Here is a 20,152-nt window from a genome sequence, read left to right as displayed (position 1 = left end):
CCTCATATCCATGTCGAAACTCGGCACACAAATCCATGTCCACAAATCATGATTACATGTACTCTATATTTTAGGCGTGTCTCTGTTTCTAATTTTGGGAGTGTCCGACACTCTCTGTCACTCGTATCCGTCTCCACAAATCATAGTATAAAATCCAATATAGATGTCTTGCTTGAATAGTTTGTAAAAGAGTTCAAAATTTAAAATGCCTTGAGATAATTTAACCTCCCGTGTATCTATGCTATTAAACATTTCTCATCAGAAAATGTTTCACTTTCAGTTTCTTTTATAACAAATAAATCCGTCAGATTGTCTTGGCTGAATAGTCTTAAAAATGTTCAAGTTTTCTATTAGATAGTTTTAAAATGTCAAAGATTTCAGACAATCAGGCACCCTTATTCTTATAAGAAGAACTATCACTCTTTTGTTTTCATTCAATTTTATATACAATTTAGAAATTTGGACATGCAGGTAGTGCCTAAAAAACATGGGGAAATAAAATGCAACTCATGGAAGAATTAAACTATGTGCACTATTTTGTTCTTAACATTTTTCTTGAAAGTACATAAATTTCATATTCGCTTTTTGAATGATGCATAAACACATTTGCTTTTCAATAGAAAATTGATTTTATTTTGCGTGGTGCAATGTAAAGATATCATTCTCATATTACAGTCCTTTGTTTGCATGTGCTCGTAACTAATGTAAGGAACTGGCTTTGCTGATGATAAAATACTCCACAAAAGTATTTTATCTTTTGTCTTTTATTTATTTATTTTGATTTTCTGTTGCAATTAGGATGTAGTTCGTTGACAATGACATGAGATATGTAAGTAAGGTGGGTATCCAAGGCTCTGTTTCCTGAGATATGCAAGTTTATTTATGAGCATAAATCTGATTTCATACAGTCGATTAGAAAATTCTGCCTTAGTAATGCTAACAGCAGCAGCAACGAATCTAAAAACTTTCCTTGGGAATGATTCCCTATAATAATGCTATTATAATCTTTCATTTCATTTAAATTAAATAATGCTAAACCTACATAATTATAGATAAATATGAATTAAAAGAAGCTGCAGTCATTGAATATTTATAAAACAAGATGAAAACTCTAATAGGAAGGCTATAAATCTAAAAGATTACCCATCATGAAGCATTTGGAAGTTGGAACTGCCATTAACATTTAAATCCAATGGAATTTTTAAACAGAAGAGATATCAATAACTAAGAGAAAGACCATCTGCAACAAAGAAATAAAGCTTATTTTTCTTGAAAACACAATTGTATGTGCACCACCGGCCTTTGCAATTGAAGGTATTCTTCAATTGTACCTTCTTGTCCAACTTTGTTTCTTCGAAGAATATACAGCTACAGCATAACCACAAAACATTGAGGCAACTCATACAAAGAGTATTTCCAAACAAATTATAGTCACCTCTTCAAGAGCATGTACACTGACTGTAGCTTGAGGTGAGCTGCAATCTAGGCACTTGTTAGAGTAACTGGACTTCAGAAGAAATGATTGATCAGCCTACACAGATATGGTTGCGCGGTTGATAGAAAGTGATACATGAACATAAGACAAACCTGGAGAGTAACTCCTGAGACTCATTTATTGCTAACGAATGATTGGAGTCCCTTAAGAATTTTCTGGATATAAAACTCCCAACGAAGTCGAATCAAGATCAGATTGTGGGTGCTGTCTACAGACCAAAATTCGGGTTGGCTAACTTGCCATCTATTTTTTTTCCTCACCTGCAATGGTTATTTGACCCCTTAACAATTAAAATGATGTCCATCAGTGAAGTATACTTCCCTTGTTTTACGAGCAAATTTAATTTCCTTATTGGTTGGATTCTCTGTCAAATAATCCAAGCATTCTATGAGAAATTGTGCAAATATCTGTCTGTAGACACCCCATTTTGACAGGGCCCTAAACCCGCGTATTCGAATGGAATTAATCCGAGCAAAAGAGAATGTGGGGCCCACTTGTGTGGGACCCGTTTGTGTGGGGCCCGCTAATGTGGGATCCGCTTGTATTCAAATAGAGAATAAGGACATCATCATTTTCTTTTGATTTTTAAAACGGGCGTAATGATTATGTTTTTTGTTTTCTTTTGGTATCCTATGCATGTAATGATTTTTTATTTTATTTTTTTTGAAAAATTAAGAAAATGGGGGGGACATGAGGGGGACAACCACTCTCATTTTTCTCTCCCCCTCATGATGACTCATGATGGTTTTCTTCTCTCTCGCGAAGAAAAACCAGAAAAAAAAGAAAAAGAGGGAACCAGAGAGAAAAAAAAAAAGGGAAAAACCAGAGGGGAGAGGGAGAGAGAGAGAGATCTGCAGAGGGGAAAGAGAGAGGGAGGGAGGAGAGATCTGTAGAGAGAGAGAGAGGGAGAGAGAGAGAGAGAGAGAGAGAGAGAGTCTTCTCCTCCGGCAATCCAGCCGGAATCCGGCGAGGCCAAACCCATCTCCGACCGGCCATCCACCGATCACCACCACCTTCTCCGGCATCCTCCCAACCAACCACTGGAGCTCCACCGGCATCCACATCTCCTCCACCCCACCTCCAGCGGGCCCCACCTCCAGCGGATCCCACATCAGCGGGTCCCACATCAGCGGGCCCCACACAAGCACGACTCTGTCAACACCTTCCTGGATCTCTTGTTCCTCCTATAGCTGGCGTAAGTTCAGTTTTTATTTTAGAATTATTCATTCTTTGCACTACACGGGTCCCACAGCGGGTCCCACATCAGTGGGTCCCGCAGCGGGTCCCACAACAGCGGGTCCGCAGCGGGTCCCATAACAGCAGGGCCCAGTGGGTCCCACATCAGCGGGTCCCGCAGCGGGGTCCCACATCAGCGGGTCCCACAACGGGTCCCACAACAGGGGGTCCCACAACAGTGGGTCCCACAGTGGGTCCCACATCAGCGGGTCCCACAGCGGGTCCCACAGCAGTGGTCCCACATCAACGGGTCCCACAGCAGTGGGTCCCACATCAGCGGGTCCCACAACAGCGGGTCCCACAGCGGATCCCACAACAGCAGTCCCAGCGGGTCCCACAGCAACGGGTCCCACAGCGGGTCCCACATCAGTAGGTCCCACAGCGGGTCCCACATCGGGTCCCACAGCAGGTCCCACAGCAGGTCCCACATCAGTGGGTCCCACAGCGGGTCCCACAACAGCGGGTCCCAGCGGGTCCCACAACGGGTCCCACAGTGGGTCCCACAACGGGTCCCACAACAGCGGGTCCCAGTGGGTCCCACAGCAGGTCCCACATCAGCGGGTCCCACAGCGGCGGGTCTCAGCAGGTCCCACACAAGCATACCGACTCTGTATTGCAGCCACCTCATTTTTCTGTTTATATATATATGTCAGCCCCCTCATCTTGATATTGTCAGCCCTCTTCACTTTAATAATGGCAACCCATTTCATTTTGGTTTGTACAGCCCTCTTCACTTTAATAATGGCAACCCATTTCATTTTGGTATGTGCAACCCTCTTGCAAATGGTGTTAACACCCTTATTTGTCCTCCATCTCTTTAAGAGACATGCCTTGTCTCATTAGCATATCTTTTTTAGAATTTCCAGTTTGAGAGTCAGTCCTTCAGTCAGTCCAGGAATTTTTCCTATCATCATAGGGGTTAGGATTCTGTCCATCCTCTCATCAAGTCGTGATCTTTACCCGCTCCTGCAAGGTATAGGATGCTGTCCAACCCTTGCCGAGTTATTTTCCTGATCGTTCCCCCGCAAAGCATAGGATGCTGTCCAACCTTTGCGGGATTCCAGAAGTCTCCCTACCCTTATGATGATAGGATTTTATTCTCTGGTGTCAAAAAAAACAACAAAAACATTCCAAAAACACTTAAAAACAACAAAAACATTCCAAAAACACTTAAAAATTCAAAAAAACATAATCAAAATCAAAAATCTCAAAAAATCTTGAGTCATGTGCAGAGTAGTTAGGAATTCTGGTCCGAACTACGGATGGCTTGATCCCTAGCTGAGGGGTACGTAGGCAGCTCAGGCGTGCTGCTGGCACCCTGAGTTCAGTCACCATTTTTACACCCTTTCACCATTTTCAGTCACCATTTTTGTAAATATTTCTCACAACTTTCACCATTTTTCATAACTTCAAAACCTCCCAAAAATACAAAAAACTTCAAAACCTTTTCAAAAAGATCTTCCCCTAGAGTTAGGAGTCTGTCCTAGATATTTAGGGTGTTTTAGAGTTAGGAGTCGGTCTTGATTTGTATTGATGTGGTGTGTCACGACCTCGTGTGAGTGTCCCTAGAGTTAGGAGGCCTCAAGTCGATCGGTTAGACATTTAGTCGAACCGATGGCTAGACTAGGAAGCATATAGTCAACCCATGGTTTTCCTTAGAATGCACAGCCTAGATACACATAGGATATAGGGCCCACTTGCATTAGCTTAAGGCTAATCAACTTGCATTAGTTAGGGCATATAGAGTCCTAAAAATTACAATCCACTTGAATTTAAGCAATCGCACAAAAAGCTTTAAACATCAGTCGAGTCTAGTGGATCGAGTCTAGGATAGCGGTCCTAGAGTTTTAGGCATCGTAGTTTAGAATAGGGCACCGAACTACGTTGGCTCTGATTCTTCCCGAGGCCGGGATACGTAGTGCAGCTAGGATGGATGGCCATTCTGGTCCGAGTCAAGTATTGCATTAGAGTCTAGGGTTTGTCGTGTCGGGTCGTGTGTCGAGTCGTGTTGTGTTGTGTGTTTTGCTGTGTTTTCTTATTTTTATGTACAGATCCTATACCTTTAGCTGTAACATGCATGTGCTTGTCCACCAGAACTTAGACACCAATTAGGCATGTCACTCATAACCTAGCTATTCTTAGGCGACATATCTTTCATTTCTTTTGTGTGTGCTTCTTATTCATCTCCGAGACATGCATGATTAGCTAGACGTTATCTCGGAGATATTCGTTCTCATTTCGCATGATTTTCGCCCAAAACTCTTCAAAATTAATAATAAATGGCATAAGAGACCAGGTGCTAGCACTTGGGCGAATTGGGGGCGCCTAATCCCTTCCTCATTCGTCATCAGGCACGAACCCTATTTTATATCTCTGGTTATCCGTTGCAACAGAGCACAGCATGGGATCCAGGGCCCACTTCCTTGGATGGCGACTCTTCTTTGTTTAAGGTACGCCTCGAATCTGGGCTAGTCCCCCGAATCGAGAGGTATCTCACTTTACATCGCCGCTCATGCTGTGAGGGGCACTCTTTCGAGAGTTCCTTGGCGGAGCTCTCCTTCACGTGGACGATCTAGAGAGACTCGCGCGGGGGCCCGTCCTCCACGCCCGTCCCGGATCTGGTTCCACAGACTGGCGACTCTGCTGGGGATTTCTTGAAACATTGCCTAACTCTGTAAAAATGCCATTGTTACTAATTTTGAGGAAATTTGGGCCAAAATCGAGTTAAATGGGAACTTTATCGTTAGAAATCCAGGGGCACCAAGTAGGCGCGTAAATAAAACAAGGGATTCACACATCGCACATCATACATTGTCATATTCTTTATTTCTTTCATCATTTTCATTATTGGCCTCAGGGAATAGATATGACGCGTACCAGATGGGAACCGTTGTATCTATTTCCGAGCTATGCGCCGGAGCTGCAGCCGTAGACACTGGGTGTGCTGGTGTTCTACAGCAGCCGATGAGCAATGAACATACTTTGTATAATGCTGGGTGTGCTGGCGTTATACATCAAGGGTATGGTCATAAGCATAGTACCCTGCAGAAATGCCCGGGCCCTACTTTTATTTCATTATATTATGTATATATATTAGTTTCTCCCTTTAGAACCAAAATTAGGGAACCCTTGCTAGGACACTATATATATGTACTCATATAGGACGAACATGTGCGACCAGCATATGTAAGCCTAGGATAGAAGTCAGCCTACCCATGTAGTGTAGAAGGGTAAGTCACACCGTGGTTACCCGCCGCGTTATCTAGTACACTCACAGACACTTCTGGGTCAAGATTTTCTTGGCTGCGCTAGATTAGACTAGGGTTGGTGCCCCTGGTTAGGATGTATATATATATATATGTATATTTATTATTAGATTAGGGCTTGCTTCTTAGTTAGGTTTCCTTCTAATCTAATCAATTTTTCCCCATCTATCCATTCTGTGGATTATCATCAGATTCTTGGCTCTTTTAGTCATGATCTGTCTTCCGTGAGCTTGATCATTTGATTGATCCTGATCAGACCGTGTTCCACATGTCGATTGTGAGTCTATCTTGCCATTATCATTATCGGAGTGTGTGTTCTTGCTGAGAGCCCTGCTTTATCTTGATCATGACGGCATACTCTTCATGTTTAGTTGCTGAGACCCTCCTAGTATAGCCGTCATGCTGCCAATTTTTTTTTTAGAACCCTTGAGCGTAATCATTATCCTTTTGGGTTCATTGACAAACCATGTGCTTACCTTACCACATCTCCTGGTATAGCCGTTATGCTGCCGAATTTTCTCTAAATACCTTGAGTGTGGTCATCATCCTTTTAGGCTTGTTGACAAACCATGTACTTGTCGTACCACATCTTCATGTACAACTATTAAGCTGTCGGATTTTGATCCAAGGGAAGGATGTGTTGGCGCTACCTTTTGTCTCAACTTGCGCATTACATTGTCATGCGATTAATTCTCATTGAGCTTAGTGTTTGTGGTGTCCATGAAAGGAGTCTTAGTCACTCGTCTGCCATCAACCCCAAAAGAGCTTTCATTTCTAAACTCGCTTGGTCTAGCCAGTCTGCTGTACCTTTTTCCTCTCACATTGCCCAGATGGCCGAGTACACTGAAAATCTCATCTTGACAGAAATGAGAGAGACGATGATGACATTCAAGACCTGATAGACAGGGATCCCCTCATTCTTCTTGAACTCAAGTGCTTCCAAGAACCCTACACCTAACCGTGTTGCACCTCCTGCACCCACCATGGGAACCATTTCACCCATTCAACCCTTCATATATCTTACCACCTTTACCTGTACCACCTCTGGGCTGGAAAATGATTGGGAAGAGAAAAGAAAAATATCAGAGCTTGAACTCCTTGAAAACATCATACCAGAGAAAGCCTTGCCATTGTCAGGTGCCAAAGAACAATTTGAGCTGGGTCAACAGAAACCGAAGAGGCCCTCCCTTCTGAGATTCTAACTCTAGGATTACTCTTTCCAATCATTATCGCCATTAATGAAGGCACGTTGTCCTTGAACTTTCAGCGCCAATCCGTTGCCTCCGATAAAGTGTCTCATCTTTGAAATTTGTTTTGAAGTGTGTATACCAACCCTCCTGTCAAAGTTGGTAAGTCTAACCATGTCAGTATCAATTCTAAGTATGTTGTGTTTACCGGTCTCTCTCATTGTGAGCCAATGTCCAATCTTTTGCTGAATTTGATGGAGAGCCTATCGTGGCACATCAAAAATCATTGTATGTACTTCAAACATTCAATGAAAAGAACATTTGATTCCAGTGTCGTCAATATTCTTGTATATGTTCACTCTTGGATCTAATGTTAATAAACAAATTAAGACACCCTCCTCGAATGAGGATGCCGATGAAATTCTCCTCGAGATTTGAAAGATAATCAAACGAGAGGAAGAGCGTCGAGCAAAGCCACTTGAAGATGAAATTGATACCGTGGATAGTGGTATCGAAATCCGAAACTCGGGAAATAAGGATTGGCAAAATCTCCCGAAGAGTGCAAAGAGTCGATAAACCTATTTAGAGGGTTCAAGGAAGTGTTGCTTGGTCCTATGAGGATAAATCAGAAGCGTGCCTTGGCACTGTTCAACGTGAGTCACCCTCAGCTTCAGACATCCGGTCGAAAGAAAAAAAAATTCAAATGAAGAATACCAGACATCAAATGCAATGAATGAAAAATTGAGAGAAGACTTTCAGACAACAAAGTCATGAGCATAGAGCATGAACCCCAAAAAGAATACTTGGGCTATACATTGCGATGGAATTTCAAGTTAAAGCATTCCAGGCGTAGGGGCATTCCCCACATCCAAGCAAAAAAATAAAAATCAGAATGAACAAAGAAAAATAAGATAGAATCCAGAGAAGAAAGGAGAAGGGAGCATGCCCCACGTCAACTCCTCAAGAACGTCAGAATCGCAGGAAGCAGAGTCGATAAATGGATTGAAAATTTCAAAATCATCTTCAGCATTCATAGAAGACCCAGAGCCGTAGAATCCCGAATATCAGTGCGAGATCCCAAAGAAAAAGTGGGAATTCAATCAGTCTAGCTTGCACAGTGCAGATGAAGTCTTGCCAGGAAATGTCGCCAGACTCCTCAAAAAAAAAAGAGAAAGGAAAAAAGTTCAAAGCCATTGAACCTTAGCCATTCAAGAAGCTTGTATGCCAAAACATCAGAATGCCATCCTTGGACGCCTGAGCCTTAAACGCCAAAAATCCCAAGTTCAAAAAAAAATCCTTTTGCGAACACCTTCGAGCCTCAACAAAATCAAACATTCTTTTCAAACACCCGCAAATTAGGGGTATTTCGGCCCGAACTACGTCTGACCTGATCCCCAACTCTTCGGGGGTACGTAGGCAACCTGATCAATTCAGGTTCGGTCAACCTTTGGGATAAAAATCAAATTATTCCCTTTCAACCTTTGGGATAAAAGTCAAATTATTCCCTTTCAACCTTTGGGATAAAAGTCAAATTATTCCCTTTCAACCTTTGAGCTTAAAAGCCAAATCATTCTGTTCCAAACCTCAGCGAACCACTCGAACCTGATCCTCCATTGTTGGGGTACTTAGGCAACCTGGCCAATCCAAGTCTAGTCGAAACTTTGAAATCCAAAAGAAATATCCAACCGTTTTGAACCCCAGCCCACCTAGAAAGTCCTTCTGGTGAACAAGCAGAGGTTCAAAGTCAAAAAAAAAAACGATGGAGTCTGAAGACCCGTTAGGCTGAAAACCCGAGAGGGCGGTCTAGGCAAAATTTAGGGTCATTCACTCGCTAAGTTGACAACTGAAAAGTCAGCTTAGGCAAAAGTTAGGGTATCGAGCCCGCTGGATTGAAAACCCGAAAGGGCGAACCAGGCAAAAGTTAGGGCAAGCGGTCCGTCAGATTGAAAACCTGAAAAGGCAATCTGGTCAATGGCAATGACTTCCAGCAAAAAGTGAATCATTGAGGTGGAGAAACAGTCTTCAACCAGGGTAAAATCTCGGAGTCCAAGTAGTGCCAGCAAGCTTACTTTAACATTCCTCTAAACTGAGGGCATCGAAACCGAGCAATCCAAGAGGGATAATAACCATGACATAAACACCGAAAAAGGAGAGTTGTGCATCTTGACACGGTCTTCGAAATACTCTAAGAGTGGCTAAGCCATACCCTTAAAAAATGACACATCAGATCCAAGAGTGAGTCAAAAGCGAGTCGAGTCCTTGGAACAATGAGAATCTTCTTTGATTGAGTCCTTGGAAATCTGTTCCTCCTTCATATTTGTGTTCCCTCTCCTTGCGAAGTCCAAACTGTCAGATGCTGGAAGAATGGGAGCGTGTCATCCAAAATGCGAAGAAAATTCAGAGTAAATCCTGGTTTAGGTATCAGAAGGGGCGGGAGACATCTTGTTCAAACCTACCAGAGACCTTAAGCCTCCAAAAGTGAGCAATGCGAAAGAAGGGATTTTCAGACTCAGCCATCATGGTTATTGTCCTATTCTCTCCATACAAAAGAACTTTGCATCCTTGAGCCTTCATGAAATGAAGCATCTTTTCTTCAACCATCATTGTCCTGCCTCCTTAAAACTCCTGTCATGGAAACACAATATACTAGGGGCATCTTTTATGACTTGCGTCATAAAAGATATCAAGCACAAAAGGCAATCAGTGCCAATGTCTTCAGTAAGTTGAGATAAGAGATGTACGAGTATATCTCGAGCCAAACTTCAAACTTCTCAGACAAGTGCACTCTCTGAAAGGTCAACTTCCCCAGAAAATCAATTTCCTCAGTGGAGTCTAGAATTTGCTCGCGCAGCCTTCAATCCCCGGCAAAATTCAGTTCTCTCAGAAAAAATGGTCAATACTCAAAACCTCAGCAAGTTACCTGTGTCTGGTTCTCAACAGAGATCGCACACTCCTAACGTTCTCGGCAAGAGACGATCAATCTTGTAATGGACTCGATCACAATCTCGATTTCTTGAATCAAAATTGTTCCTTCTTGAGTTTCGTGTTCTTGGTTCCTAGAGTGGTTTGATCATGATGATTGTCTAATTATACCGCTTTGTTGATCTGCCTAGATGCTGTCTTCTCAGATCCCAATTTAGGTTTGATCATGATAAGTGTCTAATCATTCCGCCGTGTTGATCTGTCAAGATGCTATCTTCCCAGATCCCAATTTAGGTTTGATCATGATAACTGTCTAATCATTCCGCCGTGGTGATCTGTCAAGATGCTATCTTCCCAGATCCCAATTTAGGTTTGATCATGATAACTGTCTAATCATTCCGCCGTGTTGATCTGTCAAGATGCTATCTTCCCAGATCCCAATTTAGGTTTGATCATGATAGCTGTCTAATCATTCCGCCGTGTTGATCTGTCAAGATGCTATCTTCCCAGATCCCAATTTAGGTTTGATCATGATAGCTGTCTAATCATTCCACCATGTTGATCTGTCAAGATGCTATCTTCCCAGATCCCAATTTAGGTTTGATCATGATAGCTGTCTAATCATTCCGCCATGTTGATCTGTCAAGATGCTATCTTCCTAGATCCCAATTTAGGCTTGATCATGATAGTTGTCTAATCATTCCGCCATGTTGATCTGTCAAGATGCTATCTTCCCAGATCCCAATTTCGGTTTGATCATGATAGCTGTCTAATCATTCCGCCGTGTTGATCTGTCAAGATGCTATCTTCCCAGATCCCAATTTAGGTTTGATCATGATAGCTGTCTAATCATTCCGCCGTGTTGATCTGTCAAGATGCTATCTTCCCAGATCCCAATTTAGGTTTGATCATGATAGCTGTCTAATCATTCCGCCATGGTGATCTGTCAAGATGCTATCTTCCCAGATCCCAATTTAGGTTTGATCATGATAGCTGTCTAATCATTCCACCATGTTGATATGTCAAGATGCTATCTTCCCAGATCCCAATTTAGGTTTGATCATGATAGCTGTCTAATCATTCCGCCCTGATCATCTGCCAAGATGCTATCTTCTCAGATCCAAATTCAGGTTTGCATATCTTCGACCTTTCGGTTCATTCGCAACCAGGTCAATCCTTGAGTTTTGACTCATTCGCAGTCTCGCTCATATCCTCGACCTTTCGGTTCATTCGCAACCAGGTCATAGGTTTGATCATGACAACTGTCTAATCATTCCGCCCTGATCATCTGCCAAGATGCTATCTTCTCAGATCCAAATTCAGGTTTGCATATCTTCGACCTTTCGGTTCATTCGCAACCAGGTCAATCCTTGAGTTTTGACTCATTCGCAGTCTCGCTCATATCCTCGACCTTTCGGTTCATTCGCAACCAGGTCATAGGTTTGATCATGATAACTGTCTAATCATTCCGCCCTGATCATCTGCCAAGATGCTATCTTCTCAGATCCAAATTCAGGTTTGCATATCTTCGACCTTTCGGTTCATTCGCAACCAGGTCAATCCTTGAGTTTTGACTCATTCGCAGTCTCGCTCATAACCTCCACCTTTCGGTTCATTCGCAACCAGGTTATAGGTTTGATCATGATAACTGTCTAATCATTCCGCCCTGATCATCTGCCAAGATGCTATCTTCTCAGATCCAAATTCAGGTTTGCATATCTTCAACCGTTCGGTTCATTCGCAACCAGGTCAATCCTTTGAGTTTTGACTCATTCGCAGTCTCGCTCATATCCTCGACCTTTTGGTTCATTCGCAACCGGGTCAAAATCTTAGGTTTCCGACTCATTCGCAGTCAGGCCTGTTTTCTAATTTCTTGACTCATTCGCAGTCAAGTTAATCTCTTTGACTTCGGTTCGTTCGCAGCCAAGTCATAATTCTGGCCTTTTGGTTCATTCGCAACCGGGTCAAAATCTCGGACTCTTCGGCACATTCGCTGCCAAGTTCTCGCTGATTTCTTGATTCATTCGCAATCAAGATAATCTCCCTGACTTCGACTCCTTCGCAGTCGAGTCAATCTTCCAATTCTTAACTCATTCGCAGCTCAAATCAAATTCCAGTCTTTTGGTTCATTCGCAACCAAGCTAAAATCTTAGACTCTTCGGCTCATTCGCTGCCAAGTTTCTTGCTGATTTCTTGATTCATTCGCAATCAAGCTAATCTCCCTAACTCTGACTCATTCGCAGTCGAGTCAATCCCTGACTTTCTGGTTCATTCGCAACCAAGTCAATTATTCGGTCTCATAGTTCATTCGCAACTCGGCCAGTATCCCTGACTTTGGCTTTTTCGCAGTCAAGTCAAACCCTTCGCTTTTCGGTTCGCTCGCAACCAAGCAAATTTTGACCTTCCGACTCATTCGCAGTCAAGTCAATTCTCGGCTTCTGGTTCAATCGCTACCAAACCAATATCTTTCCCGGCTCTCTCGCAGCCAAATCAATCCTTTAAAGTTTTGCAAGAGAGGCTATCTCATCCATATATCCATTATTGAGTTACGAGTTCAAGAGAGGCTATCTCACCAGCGTTTGTGGAGTCAGAGTCCGGTGAAAGGCTATTTCACCATGTTATCTTTGTGAGTATCATTTTCAAAAATCCAAAAAAAAAAAAAAAAAAAAACAAAAAAAACAAAAAAAAACAAAAGTCCAAAATTATTTTTTTTTGGGCCAGTCAAAATGTGTTGTCTGTTCAGCTTTGACTTTCGTGCGACAAGCACACTCTGCCAAAGAGGGGCATCTGTAGACACCCCATTTTGACAGGGCCCTAAACCCGCGTATTCGAATGGAATTAATCCGAGCAAAAGAGAATATGGGGCCCACTTGTGTGGGACCCGTTTGTGTGGGGCCCGCTAATGTGGGATCCGCTTGTATTCAAATAGAGAATAAGGACATCATCATTTTCTTTTGATTTTTAAAACGGGCGTAATGATTATGTTTTTTGTTTTCTTTTGGTATCCTATGCATGTAATGATTTTTTATTTTTATTTTTTTGAAAAATTAAGAAAATGGGGGGGACATGAGGGGGACAACCACTCTCATTTTTCTCTCCCCCTCATGATGACTCATGATGGTTTTCTTCTCTCTCGCGAAGAAAAACCAGAAAAAAAAGAAAAAGAGGGAACCAGAGAGAAAAAAAAAAAGGGAAAAACCAGAGGGGAGAGGGAGAGAGAGAGAGATCTGCAGAGGGGAAAGAGAGAGGGAGGGAGGAGAGATCTGTAGAGAGAGAGAGAGGGAGAGAGAGAGAGAGAGAGAGAGAGTCTTCTCCTCCGGCAATCCAGCCGGAATCCGGCGAGGCCAAACCCATCTCCGACCGGCCATCCACCGATCACCACCACCTTCTCCGGCATCCTCCCAACCAACCACTGGAGCTCCACCGGCATCCACATCTCCTCCACCCCACCTCCAGCGGGCCCCACCTCCAGCGGATCCCACATCAGCGGGTCCCACATCAGCGGGCCCCACACAAGCACGACTCTGTCAACACCTTCCTGGATCTCTTGTTCCTCCTATAGCTGGCGTAAGTTCAGTTTTTATTTTAGAATTATTCATTCTTTGCACTACACGGGTCCCACAGCGGGTCCCACATCAGTGGGTCCCGCAGCGGGTCCCACAACAGCGGGTCCGCAGCGGGTCCCATAACAGCAGGGCCCAGTGGGTCCCACATCAGCGGGTCCCGCAGCGGGGTCCCACATCAGCGGGTCCCACAACGGGTCCCACAACAGGGGGTCCCACAACAGTGGGTCCCACAGTGGGTCCCACATCAGCGGGTCCCGCAGCGGGTCCCACAGCGGGTCCCACAGCAGTGGTCCCACATCAACGGGTCCCACAGCAGTGGGTCCCACATCAGCGGGTCCCACAACCGCGGGTCCCGCAGCGGGTCCCACAACAGCGGGTCCCACAGTGGATCCCACAACAGCAGTCCCAGCGGGTCCCACAGCAACGGGTCCCACAGCGGGTCCCACATCAGTAGGTCCCACAGCGGGTCCCACATCGGGTCCCACAGCAGGTCCCACAGCAGGTCCCACATCAGTGGGTCCCACAGCGGGTCCCACAACAGCGGGTCCCACAACGGGTCCCACAGTGGGTCCCACAACGGGTCCCACAACAGCGGGTCCCAGTGGGTCCCACAGCGGGTCCCACATCAGCGGGTCCCACAGCGGCGGGTCTCAGCAGGTCCCACACAAGCATACCGACTCTGTATTGCAGCCACCTCATTTTTCTGTTTATATATATATGTCAGCCCCCTCATCTTGATATTGTCAGCCCTCTTCACTTTAATAATGGCAACCCATTTCATTTTGGTTTGTACAGCCCTCTTCACTTTAATAATGGCAACCCATTTCATTTTGGTATGTGCAACCCTCTTGCAAATGGTGTTAACACCCTTATTTGTCCTCCATCTCTTTAAGAGACATGCCTTGTCTCATTAGCATATCTTTTTTAGAATTTCCAGTTTGAGAGTCAGTCCTTCAGTCAGTCCAGGAATTTTTCCTATCATCATAGGGGTTAGGATTCTGTCCATCCTCTCATCAAGTCGTGATCTTTACCCGCTCCTGCAAGGTATAGGATGCTGTCCAACCCTTGCCGAGTTATTTTCCTGATCGTTCCCCCGCAAAGCATAGGATGCTGTCCAACCTTTGCGGGATTCCAGAAGTCTCCCTACCCTTATGATGATAGGATTTTATTCTCTGGTGTCAAAAAAAACAACAAAAACATTCCAAAAACACTTAAAAACAACAAAAACATTCCAAAAACACTTAAAAATTCAAAAAAACATAATCAAAATCAAAAATCTCAAAAAATCTTGAGTCATGTGCAGAGTAGTTAGGAATTCTGGTCCGAACTACGGATGGCTTGATCCCTAGCTGAGAGGTACGTAGGCAGCTCAGGCGTGCTGCTGGCACCCTGAGTTCAGTCACCATTTTTACACCCTTTCACCATTTTCAGTCACCATTTTTGTAAATATTTCTCACAACTTTCACCATTTTTCATAACTTCAAAACCTCCCAAAAATACAAAAAACTTCAAAACCTTTTCAAAAAGATCTTCCCCTAGAGTTAGGAGTCTGTCCTAGATATTTAGGGTGTTTTAGAGTTAGGAGTCGGTCTTGATTTGTATTGATGTGGTGTGTCCTGTCGTGTGAGTGTCCCTAGAGTTAGGAGGCCTCAAGTCGATCGGTTAGACATTTAGTCGAACCGATGGCTAGACTAGGAAGCATATAGTCAACCCATGGTTTTCCTTAGAATGCACAGCCTAGATACACATAGGATATAGGGCCCACTTGCATTAGCTTAAGGCTAATCAACTTGCATTAGTTAGGGCATATAGAGTCCTAAAAATTACAATCCACTTGAATTTAAGCAATCGCACAAAAAGCTTTAAACATCAGTCGAGTCTAGTGGATCGAGTCTAGGATAGCGGTCCTAGAGTTTTAGGCATCGTAGTTTAGAATAGGGCACCGAACTACGTTGGCTCTGATTCTTCCCGAGGCCGGGATACGTAGTGCAGCTAGGATGGATGGCCATTCTGGTCCGAGTCAAGTATTGCATTAGAGTCTAGGGTTTGTCGTGTCGGGTCGTGTGTCGAGTCGTGTTGTGTTGTGTGTTTTGCTGTGTTTTCTTATTTTTATGTACAGATCCTATACCTTTAGCTGTAACATGCATGTGCTTGTCCACCAGAACTTAGACACCAATTAGGCATGTCACTCATAACCTAGCTATTCTTAGGCGACATATCTTTCATTTCTTTTGTGTGTGCTTCTTATTCATCTCCGAGACATGCATGATTAGCTAGACGTTATCTCGGAGATATTCGTTCTCATTTCGCATGATTTTCGCCCAAAACTCTTCAAAATTAATAATAAATGGCATAAGAGACCAGGTGCTAGCACTTGGGCGAATTGGGGGCGCCTAATCCCTTCCTCATTCGTCATCAGGCACGAACCCTATTTTATATCTCTGGTTATCCGTTGCAACAGAGCACAGCATGGGATCCAGGGCCCACTTCCTTGGATGGCGACTCTTCTTTGTTTAAGGTACGCCTCGAATCTGGGCTAGTCCCCCGAATCGAGAGGTATCTCACTTTACATCGCCGCTCATGCTGTGAGGGGCACTCTTTCGAGAGTTCCTTGGCGGAGCTCTCCTTCACGTGGACGATCTAGAGAGACTCGCGCGGGGGCCCGTCCTCCACGCCCGTCCCGGATCTGGTTCCACACTGTCTTGTTAATCACTACCCCAAGCCTAACACACACTTTCTTGTTAATCACCACCCCAAGCCAAGCACACAGTCTACGGTGAGGGAGTTTGACTTGTTACCTTACTCCTTGAAAGGCCATATATGTTGTATAACTGTATTTTATTTGGAGATTTTTTAGCACACAAATCAAAAAAGGAGGAAAACCTAATAAAGGAACATGTATATTAAAATTAGGCTTGAAACCCAAGTCTGTCTGTCCTATATGTGAAGAAGTGATGCAACTGAAATAAGACAAATGATGCAACTGAAATAAGACAAATTGATGGTGGATGCGCGCCTATATTCATATACATTTTGTGAGGGAAAGCACGAATATCCAATGTGGAATGTAGAAATGACATTTTCTCAATTCAGCATACATAAATTAAGAAAGCTTTTTTTTTAAAAATGAATTAGGAAATCTTTTATAGCCTTTGTTTTTCACTTTTTATATACTATAAATCATTCTATATCTTGATGTGGATAAACTAATTACAATGATGAAAAATATACTGAAAGGGAGTGCTGCAACATCTATCTTTATTGACTCAAGCTATTCAAGAATTCAACATTTGAAGCCTTTAATAAAAAGAATCCAACCCTTGAAACTACAAAAAGCAATAATTTAATGTGTAAGAAGGTACCATATATATGAAATTATTGCATACCAAGCTAAAGTTAATGTAATTAGTTCTTGGAGAACCAATCGTACACGCAGAAGATTACTGAAATTTGATCTACCCCTTTGGGAAAATGATTGATCACACCCATGTGATTTCAGAGTAATTAAAACATGAGTTCACTCAGCATCAAAAAGAGGCCCGTCAATCATAAGAGTTTATTCTCGGGAAAAGTAAGCATAGAAACTGAAACCTATTGAGGATATGGAAAATCAACAATAGTCGGTCTTGTTCTGACATAATTTCATAAAAAAGAAACAGGAAAGAACGAAACAACAGAGCTTACTTCATGGTGCTAAGGATTTTCCAAACCATTCGTCTACGACACCAAAGTACTGCAACAACAGCAAAAGAAATTAACTACAATTTCAACATAAATTAGATATATCATCAGGAAATTTTGATACACGACTTTCAAAGGAAACTACAATTTCAACTTTATTCTAAAATCCCTATATTAGGGGAAAAAAGATTCTTGGTACCCAGTATAAGAATAAAAGCCACAACCATTGATAAAAACTAAGACATGATTTATAGGGAAGCAAGAGTACTTAAGAACAAATAAATACGAGAAAAACCTAAACCAATTGTAATCTAAACCTCACCCTAAAATCTTGGAAAAAAAGACATAAAAAACCCTAATAAGAGAACCAGTAGCAAGCAAACTTAGCTTTATGAAGCAGGAGAAAATAAATAGGAACTGTATCTTGTATCTGTATGTATCGAGAGAAAAAGTACATTGTTCATCAACCACGTCTGTAAGCTAGTAAACAAAAATCTTAAACCCCTCATGGAAGGCAAAACAATTCAATTGCAGAATAAAATGATACAATCCAACTGCAGAAATTAAAAATTAAAGAACTTCCTATCAATCAATTGCAGTATAGTATGCTACAATATATCAAATTCCACTCCTTCCTCCCCAAGTCTCACCTCCTCCCTCCTCCTTGGCTCCTACCTCACAAACATTTTGTCAACTAAATATTAGGAGGGAGAAAACAGCATTTATAGAAAATCTCAAAGATAAATATATGCAACTCGTTCGTAGAAACTAAAGTGTAAGAATCTTAAAATTGTCTTTTGCCATTCAAAATAAAAATAAAAATACCCCACTAAAGTGTAGGAATTTATCATATGTACATAACTCAAAATGATAATATCTTGTAGACAAAGAAATCTACTTATTTCAGTTTATACATTTTTCAGGTAACTGATACTCCAAATTTCATTGAAATTATTTTTTATTTGATAAATTCGTCAAATCAAATGGAATAAAGAACTCAAAATCTAGGAAACCTCTTGTAGACATTGAATCAATCACGAGAGATGCTGACTCAAATTAATTAAAATTGGCAATAAAATGAAAAATGAAAAACTGTAGTGGGATTTCTCATGCTCTCTTTATGCTTTCTCCACTCCTTCCTTCTCAAGTCTCACCCCCTCTCGTCTTCGATCCTATTTCACAATCGGGCCAATATAGTTATTGTTCTCCCCATTAAAAGGTCAACACGGATTTCCATTCCCATTTCATCTCTGATTCTCTTACTGTTGTAGAGAGACTTGACTCACCTTGATGTTTACACTGAAAGTTCCAGACTGCAGAGATGGAGCGACATCGGCATAAGAAGAAAATAAAAAAGGGGAAAAAAGCAAAAAATTCCACCAAATCATCTGCATAGAAAGAAATTCAAAACAGAGATAAAATTAGGTTAGGAAAAAGAAAGAAAAACAGAACAAAAAAGAGAAGGGAAGCACCCCAATTCAAAATTTGGCCCATGTTGCAAATGCCAAGTAGATCAGGTGAATGCCCGGCATTCAAAAACCATACGGTGATGGAAGAGAGAGCCCGAGAAGCTAAAAACCTACGAAGATGGAGGAGAGCTCGAGAGGAGAACTATACACACGTGGGTGGAGGTTTTTGTTAAAAACCCCATTTGTAATTCAATGCGAAAGTGGGACACGTATTCTGCTAATGTGGAGAAACCGAAGGCCTATGTGGGGGCACGTGTTCTGTTTGCGGAGAAACCGAAGGAAAGCACAGAAAATAATAACTGGATGCGTGACATGAGGAGAGTACAGCTGGCAGGATTTCTACCCAAATCTTCACCAGGCGAAATGGCGTAAATGCCCTTTTGAAATATGACATATAGGGAAGATTTAGGAAAACACATTCGGGGATACAGACGGAAATAGGAAGGGGCAAATCACGAGACGAATTTATGTGATGCTAGAATTTTGGACGCAATAGAGGGGCAAAGGAGGATGCTGATATGACGAGAATGCCCTAAAAAATTGGGACCTGTTTGGAAGTTTTACAAAAAGATAGGCAGGACATAGATGGAATTTCGACAAAAGATGGTTGACGAACTTTCGTTGGTCTAGGCTTTTAGAATAGTAAGGATTTTTTAGTTTTTGTTTTTGCTTTTACCTATTTTTTAGGTTAAGTTGGAGTGGGAGTTTTTTTTCAAGGGGAAGTGGAGACGTTATGTAGAAGACATTTCAAATGTCTCAATCCTTCTTCTTTTTTCTCATTAAAACTTAGGGAAAATGATCAGAAAAATGTACTTTCTAGCTAAAATTGTCAGAAAAGGGGGGTGATTTCTAGATTCTCAAAAAAGGTTGGAGAGAGAAAACTTAGCCAATTTTGGAACCACAATACCCTTACATACCTCATGAAGTTAACCCATCCAACCATTCATTTTTCACGTTTTCCAAAGGCACCTTTTCACCTTATTTCATGATTACTACCCTCAACGAAACCTTCTTCTTCAACATATTCTCTTCTCAAACAAATGAAAAAGCTTCCATTAAACCACTTCTCACAATCCCATAAGAACTTTCCATTATTCAATTTTAGCTTATTCAATCACTTCTCTTCTCAAACCAATAGTATAAAAAACTTGTGACCTTGGCTAAGTTCTCTTCTCAAAGGCTTGTAAAACCCTTAAAGCAATAGTTTAAAAACCTCTTCTTTAATCTCTTCTCTTCTCAAAGCCAAACCTTGTATTTAGAAGCCTGGGTTCTTGCGATCTATCTATGATTTCATTTTGCATCAAATTTAAGGTATTCCCTCCCTCTTAAC

At 42.3% G+C, this 20,152-nt stretch overlaps 1 long non-coding RNA gene across 1 annotated transcript; it reads right to left on the bottom strand.

The window, feature by feature from the left end:
- Positions 1–1,126: 1,126 nt before the first annotated feature.
- Positions 1,127–18,959, bottom strand: LOC143847016 (uncharacterized). The gene is made up of 3 exons (XR_013234901.1): positions 18,367–18,959; positions 17,357–17,405; positions 1,127–1,755 (listed from the first exon to the last, which is right to left on the bottom strand). It is a non-coding gene; the product is annotated as an uncharacterized LOC143847016 (long non-coding RNA).
- Between the last annotated feature and the right edge of the window lie 1,193 nt (positions 18,960–20,152).

The sequence above is a fragment of the Tasmannia lanceolata genome, unplaced genomic scaffold (genome assembly GCF_043159265.1).
Source record: "Tasmannia lanceolata isolate RefF3 unplaced genomic scaffold, GAP_Taslan_0.1 ptg000015l, whole genome shotgun sequence".
In the NCBI taxonomy this organism is placed as follows: domain Eukaryota; kingdom Viridiplantae; phylum Streptophyta; class Magnoliopsida; order Canellales; family Winteraceae; genus Tasmannia; species Tasmannia lanceolata.
This window is presented reverse-complemented; position numbering and strand designations above follow the sequence as displayed.